This window comes from Apostichopus japonicus, chromosome 9, assembly GCF_037975245.1.
Source record: "Apostichopus japonicus isolate 1M-3 chromosome 9, ASM3797524v1, whole genome shotgun sequence".
In the NCBI taxonomy this organism is placed as follows: Eukaryota; Metazoa; Echinodermata; class Holothuroidea; order Aspidochirotida; family Stichopodidae; genus Apostichopus; species Apostichopus japonicus.
Genome location: NC_092569.1, coordinates 22,270,829 through 22,279,592, shown reverse-complemented (window position 1 = coordinate 22,279,592; position 8,764 = coordinate 22,270,829).

The window sequence follows — 8,764 nt, the reverse complement described above, 5'->3', positions numbered from 1 at the left end:
AAAGTCCACATTGGACAATAAACAAGAATCATCCTACTGGAAAAATTGTAAAAGAGCACTATTGTTTGTCTTTCTGATATATTATGTAAAAGAATATGTAAAAGAATTCAAACAGGAAACAAAATCTGCTGATTATGATATCATATGATCAGGGGCGTAGCCAGTATGTAGCACTGTAGGCCCGGGCCTACATTTTTTTTTGGCCAAGTTATCTTTTTTTTAAAAACACCCATAATTCAAATCGGTAAGCTTGCTGGACGAGTTTAAGAGTCTATAGACAGGAAAAACTATTGAAATGAACGTAGCAAGAATATGGCTAAATTAGGTGACCTATTCTTCTGTCATCTAGGCTGTCATTTCTATCGCGTGCCGTTTCATTCAACACTCTACCCGCCGAAAAAGACTAGGATCCGATCTTGTCAGTTTTTTAACATGTAGTTAAGAACCCGTTTACGCAGATAATATTTCAGTTGAGAAAACAGTTGAGAAATTTGCATCAGATTGCAATCGTCGGATACCTCTCGCCTTCTCTTATTAGGCTACAGTTATATCAAAGACAATTACTGGCTATAGTTATATCAAAGGCATTTCAGGCCTATCTTTGTATCTATAAGTATCAGAAGTTCAAACGTAAGACTACTCTGTACGTGTACCTTGCTAATTTTAAATACATTATGTAGTATTGAATTAGACATTTAATAGCTACAGTTGTATCAAAGACAATTACTGGCTATAGTTGTATCAAAGACATTTCAGGCCTATCTTTGTATCTATAAGTATCAGAAGTTGAAACGTAAGACTACTCTGTACATGTACCTTGCTAATTTTAAATACATTATGTAGTATTTAATTACGTACTATTTTAACTCATTTGTTTTTTGGGTTTAAAAGTGATATTGAATGAGGTGTCTCAAGTTAGCAAGAGGCCAGGGAACCAGAATGAACACTCGGGAAGGGCCGTTTCCGGCCATCTGGGGGGTTTGTAAAACCAAAAATTTTTTTGTACGCTCCGCGCCAACCGATGGTGGCGCTCCGCTCAGATAGTCGTGCCTACAACTTTGAAAATCCATATCAATCGCAAAAAGTGCTCCCCCCCCCTTTCAAATTCCTGGCTACGTCGCTGCTGTTTACAATTAAGAGTTCTACCGTTGTGCTGTAGCGACAAAACAGGTAATTAGTTTGCATTTTCATTTCAGAGAATTTTTAATTATTTTTTTTATTATTCATGGAATCATTGCTTTTAAAGGCATTGAAGACTCGCTCTTCAGGGGGTACCCCCACAAAAAAGACTGAGCAACTTAAAAAATATCATATTTTCTTTTTATTACTTAAAAATATTCTACTACCCCATACCTTTTATTCCTACAAGTATCAAATTTAAATTCCTTGTCATTAATAATTAATTAACCTATAAAAATGACCATTTTCCATTGTTTATCTTTATTTTGTTCCTAATTACATATTCATACAGCTTTAACTTTGGCTAGGAATGTCCGATTTTAAAAATTCCAAAAGATTTGAAGCTAGTGTTGTATCTAGGATGCCTACATTTGCCATTTAGAAAGAATTTCATTGGTCTAAATTGGGCTGTCATAATTTGCACACATCAAAGCATCTCTTAGTGTGTAAATCAACGTGAGCACCTTTGCAAAGGAAAAACGAACTGAAAACATCATCAAATATGGAGAATAATTCTCCAAAAAACCGTGAACGTAAAGTGAAAAGGACTAAATATGCATCCAAGAGAAGACTTTCCAAGAAAAACATTGTGAAAAAGGCCAGGGAGGCATTGAAAGCAAAGAGAAGTGGACGAGTGGAAATTTCTAACATTAGTACAGTGGTTTCTGTGAGTAGTAGTAGTTCTGCGAATTTGGAAAGTGATGGCTGTAATTTGAATATTTTGCCTGTTTTGCCAAAAGAAAACTGCAAGTGAAAAAGAAATTAAATGTAAGTACTGATGAGGCAAAGGAACTAAGGGCTGAAATGGGACAATGTGATGAAGGATTTAGAATTGTTGATATTGAAATTTTGAAAGAGATTGTTGAGGATTGTGCCTGCCCAAGTTGCAAAGATGGTAAACTTTCTGTTCAGGAGAAGTCAGAGGAAAGAAAGGGTTTGAGCAATCGTCTTCATGTTTTTTGCCATGCATGTGATTATGAAAACGGTACTATACATCCTAACGAGTGGAATCTGAGAGGACTGGAAAGGTGGTGCCCCGTTTGAGGTCAGCGCCCGCTTCACACTAGCTATGCGAAATATGGGGAAGGGTACTCTGATCTTCGTTCTTTCTGTGGTAATATGAATATGCCCCAACCAATGACTGAGGAAACATACCAGAAACACCATGCCAACTTGTACAATTCAGCCGTGAAGTGTTCACAGGAAAGTATGTCTGCAGCTGCGCTGGGATTGGCTCAAGAGAATTCTGATGTGACAGACGTAACAACAGTGGCGGAGATTTCTTGTCAGAAGTGGGGGGGTTGCAGGCCATTGATGAAATAAAAAGTCATAACTGCTGGCTCACTATCGAAGTGGAGCGCCACCATAAGTTGGCGCGAAGTGCACAAGAATTTTTTGGCAAATATTGCCTCCCAGATTGCAGTAAACGGCACTGCCCAGGCCTTGAAAAGCTGCATTTAACCAAGGGCGTATGCAGGATTTTCTAACCCGGGGGCGCGTATTACTATCTAAGCGGAGCGCCACCATTGGTTGGCGCGCAGCGTACAAGCAAATTTCTGGTTTTGGTACCCCCAGATCACCGGAAATGGCACTTCTCGGGCTTGAAACTGAACAACCATATGTACACTTTTGCCTGAGAACCAAGTTTTTTCCAAATACTTTTTTCTCATCTATAACCTTTTTGAAGATTGTCACCAGTCACACATCATGTTCGACTTCATCACATATCCTGTGGATCATTGCTTTTGTAGGTGATTCTCCATCGCGGCCCACAATATCCGTCAGCCCCACTGTTCAGAATTTGAAAATTCACAATTCTCGTGAATAAATTCACTTCAAAACATACCCATAATGTTGCACAAAATATCATCTATGGACAACCGATATGGAAACCTCCTTCAAACCATAACAGACGGGTCAAAATTGCACGAGTATGATGAATTATGATGGAGAATGTTGGTTAAGGAATTTTCGAAAATTCAGACGGCTACCCAAAAAATTCGTGAAGGAAATAAAAATATACCAGATATTTCCGAAACCGAACACTACTGTACACACATCGACAGTTTTGAGCATGGGCGCAGATCAGTCTTGGATAATGGTGGGGACGCGTGTCTGTTGTATGACACTATCTAAGCGGAGCGCGACCATGGGTTCGCGCGTAGCGTACGAATTTTTGGGGCAAATATACCTCCCAGATCGCCGGAAATAACACTTCCTAGACCTAATAATGCTTCTAAACCTCCTTAAGTTTTAGATCTCACGGCTTAGAAATTTAGTTTGGAGAAATACATGGGCGTCTGCAGAAAGAAAATCAGGGGACAAATAATCCAAGTAGACTTTTGTATATACGATGGGTCTGGGGTCCTCTCCCAGAAAACAAATATAGACTGCCGCAAATGCGATTTCCGTCCTATATTTAACAACTGTGGATAAAATACAATAAAATGAGAACTGCTGCATGTCATTTGCACAATGCTGGATAAAACTGCGTCAAAGTTCAATACAGGGGAACTTGAAATGCAGCTATTGGTCAAGACAAATTGGTGGGGACACGGTATATCATGTCCCCACTACAGAAAAAGTTGGTGGGGACGGTCCCGCTGTCCTCACCAGGATCTGCGCCCATGGTTTGGAGGCTGTTTATCGTGGAACGCCATTTTCATGCTCACTGATATGATGTGATACCTGCTGTTTGCTTTACAAATTCGAATGATTTGGCACTGTTCCTCTTTCTCTTCCCGTTTTCTTGCCGTATTTTCTACTCCATCCTTTTCTCTCTTTCTTCTTTTTCTTTTCCTTCCTTCACCTAGTTGAAGTTGGCAAGTGTATACAGTTCCAAAGCTATTCAACATCAACAAAACGTTATTTTGTGTATGTCTGTTGTGAGGTGAAGTTAGCGCTATGAGCTACAAGTTCCAAGGCGCAAGGTGGGGGAAAGGGGATAGAAATAATGTGTGGGTCAATTCTAACTCGGTCGTTAATTGTTGATGTAGCCTACCAGGTAAAAGGTAAAAATGACTTTAACAATTTCAAATTTAATAATTTGATTTATTATGCCATTTGGAGCACATAACATAGGCTATAACAGAACATTACTGGCAAAAACTAGGGGGGGTTGATTGTGTGGGCCAACCCCCCTCTTCAAAAAGTGGGGGGGGGGGTTAAAACCCCCCCAACCCCCCCTGTTTCTCCGCCACTGCGTAACAATTATGATAGATGGCATGTGGCAGAGACGAAGTCACAGTTCATTGAATGGTGTCGTTACTTGTATTTCAATGGACAGTGGTAAAGTTTTGGATTGGGAAGTATTGAGCAAGGTTTGTAAGGGGTGTGAAATGATGAAACATAAGGACAAAGAATCACCTGAATATATAGAGTGGCAACTATCACATGGTCCAGTTTGTAAGAAAAGTTACGAGGGTTCAGCTAACAATATGGAAGCAGATGGTGCTAAAAAAATCTTTGCAAGGAGCGAGAAATTACACAACCTCCGGTACCTTGGTTACGTTGGAGATGGTGACACAAAATCCGTTTGACAATGTCGTAGATTCGGATCCCTACCCTGGACATACTATAACAAAGAAAGAATGTGTTGGTCATGTACAAAAGCGCATGGGCACACAACTTCGAAAGCTGAAGCAAAAGAGCGAAAATCTAAAACTCTCTGATGGAAAAACGGTGGGTGGGCGAGGTCGCTTGACTGCAAAAGAAATCGACAACCTTCAATTGTATTATGGACTTGCGATACGGAGAAATACTGGTAATTTAGAGGCCATGAAAAAGAACATTTGTGCAATTCTCAAGCACAAGGCTAGTACTAATGATAGCCATGATCACACACTCTGTCCAGAAGGAGAAGCCAGTTGGTGTGGATTTCAAAATGCCAAAGCAAAAGGGGAGCAATACAATCACAAGCACAGTTTACCAACAGCAATTATAGACGCAATAACTCCAATTTTTAACAACCTCTCGAAAGATTCACTGTTGTCAAAGTGCCTCGATGGCTTTACCCAAAATGCTTGTGAGAGCTTTAACTCTCTTATTTGGAAGAGAGCCCCAAAGGAAATATACACAGGGAGAACTGTGGTGGCTACTGGTGTTGCTATACAGTAGCTGTAGGCCGTTTCAATGATGGAGCGAATTCGTTGTGTAAAATATTGAAATTGTTGGGTGTTGATCCGGGACATCACACCACAGCTTGGAGCTTACAGTAGATGAAGACAAACTTAGAATAAAACAAAGCAAAAAGAGGGCAGAAACAAAAGAAAAGGAAATAAGACAGGCATTGAGACAGGAAAGGAAGCAAAATGATGAGGAAACAATAGAAAAGGAAGGAATAACATATCTCTCCGGTTGATTTTAGACATTACTTTTTTTGCGTTGTCGTATATTGCACAATAACTCATTATCATATTTTCGGTAGGTTTACGATTTGTAACAGTCATAACTTTAGTTAGCTCAATCAGATTAACTTCAAATTTGCAGAGACAATGTATGAAGTGTTCGTTTATGAAATGACAATGAGAAAACTGATCATTTTGTTTGTGGACAGTACTTTAACTTTTAATTACTATATGATGATGTGCTTTTTCATTATATACGCAAATTAATGCGCCGCATAAATTAATTAATAATGTTTTTTGAAAATTTCTTATTGTGGTTGCATGAGGATATACCCCCTTAATAAAACAAAACAAAAACCAAAGCTATAGGTTGTTTGGTTAAAAAGATATTTACGTTGAAAGTTATATGTTATGTTATTCATTTATTCATTAGTTACCATGGCAACGGTGGACGAAAATTGAAAAAAATGGTTGTATTCTATATTGTTCCTTTTAAACTTCCATTTGGAGTCATAATTATTTATAACTAAGCTCATAAGCAATTTTTCAGTTTTTTGTGGGGGTACCCCCTTGAACCAGGTGCCACCTTCTGAAAAGGTTAACTTTCTGTTGCTTGCAAGTGAAGTTTTTTTCTTGTCACTACAAAATGCAGATAGGAATGAAACATGACACCGTGTTATAATTAATCTGGACCTGAGATGTCCATCGCTGCTATGTACACTGTGTTGTGGGTATTGACGGTAGCATGTATTGACTGTACATTAGTGTCTAATTACCGATGGTAGCAAGCTGTGTGTATATTTTCTGGGATTGATGGTGGTGTCTAACACTGCTGTTACACCTCATTCGAAACTAGGTCAGATTACCGGCTTCAGACGTTTCTTTGTGCGCGAGTCTTCACTCCCTTTAAAGCCTCATTTCAATTGAATAGTCACATTTTCATTGTCTTTCGAACCAAGAGTGCAGCTGCATAGTGAGGCCATGTGAAGCCAGGAATTCTAAGTTGAATGGGACACAAATAAATTAAGTAGGGGTACAATACCCCTGTCCGATTTTATATAGAAGATGGCGGCACGATTGCTTGGGGGAGCACAGTGGTCTGTCAGTGCAGGGAGGGGTGGGAGGGAAGATCCTTCACTGTCCCGGTCTGGCTATAGGCCAGCTGATGTACCGTAACATGATGGAAGATGAATCAAAAATTTTATTGATAGGTTTTATTATTGCTACAAGCAAATCCATTGGTATTTGCTTATCTAAGGCTACTTCTTATTCCGCAGGCACTTGTAGACGTCCATCAGTAGGATACTGTAAAGGCGCATCATTGTGGACAAAACATCAGGTCTCCTCAAAAAAGTTAAAATAAAATCAATATGTCATTTTGCACACTTGTCACCAAGTACTACTGTAGGTGTACAAAATGGTAAAAGTAATATTTTCGACGTTCTGTCAAGATGGTGGCAAGTGTGTAAAAGAATGCTGTAATTTTCGCATTTTTGCATGATTGACTATTTATTGCCAAAACCGGTCGTTTTCCAATTTCTGACATTTTGTCTATATGTCTCTTATTGGCAAGTCTACTGTACGTGCAAACGGAAGTTTGAAGAATGTTTGGCATACTTAGTTCGATTATCTATACTTCTATACTGTTTGCAAATGTAGCCTTGCTACGTCTGTCATCAATGGGCATGTACCTTATAAGCTTCCGTACGTTAAGCATAGTCGCCTGGAGTTTTAGTAATTGTGGTCCACTTGCAGTTTTGAAAAGTCACTCAGTTGTAAAGTAATAGTTTTAGCAAGATGTTAATACATCCATTACGACGCATCCCACAGACCAAGTCACATTTGTGGAAAGTTTTGCAATGGCGTGATATGGTGATATAATATGACCTCACAATCCGTAATGAGTGGCAAGCATATTCTGGATTTTTTTTAACCAGCTCTTTAGTCGCTGGAAATTTTTCGATCTCCTTGATTTTATGACGGAGAGGGAAGGGAAAATCGGGGCGGCTTGTCTAGTACGGTGTTTTTAAATATCTGCTTAATTGGTTCCAACAGGAAAGTTTTGTGATTACGTAATCGATCTGCCACGGTCGATAATCGACATAAGGCTTTACAAGGCTTTTATATGGCTTCTTAACACCATTTAGCCTATGCTAATGCGTATCGGCCAATTTTTCTTTGCTAAATGCGCTGAGTCGATTCTTTCTATCCATATTTTAAATTTTTTTAATTTTAAATTTTTTCTTAGGTTAAGGGTATATCCCGGCATGGTGGATTTGCCAGGCCTGGGGCAACCTCCCAGTATGTTTCCTAAGTAGCTCCTTTCTCTCTTAAAGCTTCCAAATTTTTGTACTGCTTGCCTTCAACCTCATTTGTTAATTGTCTGTTTTTCATCATCAAAAAAGAAAAGAAAGTTCCAATTTACCTGCTCGAACAGGTCTTTCACTCTGACCATGCACTATTCATTACGCTATGAGCGATTCGTTCCTGTGATTGGTTTTATGTGTGAGTCGTTCCTCTTGTGTCTGTGATCGCGCCCGACCTCTACATGAAAGCGTACGTAGAAAGGGGAGGAAAATATAACAGCCGCAGCATCAAATTCCTATTATTATGTAGGGAGACTCATTCGCTTCGGTGAGCATACTCAGCCAAGTCTAAACACCATTAGACTCTTTGTCTAACAGTGTAGTTAATCATACAACGTTCACAAAGAGACCCTCATTGTCACAACTTCCCTGGGGTAAAACAAAATGGCACCCTCTAGCGCCCCCTCTGTTGCGACCCCGGGTTTTTCCTTTGGCCTTCAAAGCCGATAAAAATAAAATTTTAGATAGATTCAGGGAAGTAAACTCAAAGGACCAAAAGACTACTGAGATGTTTCTGAAAGTTAACAAAACGATATATTTACAATGATACGATCTCTACTGATTTGTACAAGGATTATTGGTACTAGAAATTTGGAATATTACAGACAGATTTTACAATATTATACGGCCGTTAAATTTTTAAAAGATTACTTAACTTATCTTACGCGGCGCGTGCCGGCTCTCGGTTCCTTTCGTAGCTGTTCTGACCTCCTTGCGTCACCAACAACGATGTCGGGATTAGGCTCCCTCGTAGGCTGGTATCCCGTGACTTGGTCAGGAGCAAAACCGTTCCCCGCTGGTCCAATTCGACTCAACGTTTGTATCCCAAGGATGGCTTCCTCCTGGGTGAACTCCGAAAAACTCTGCCGAAGT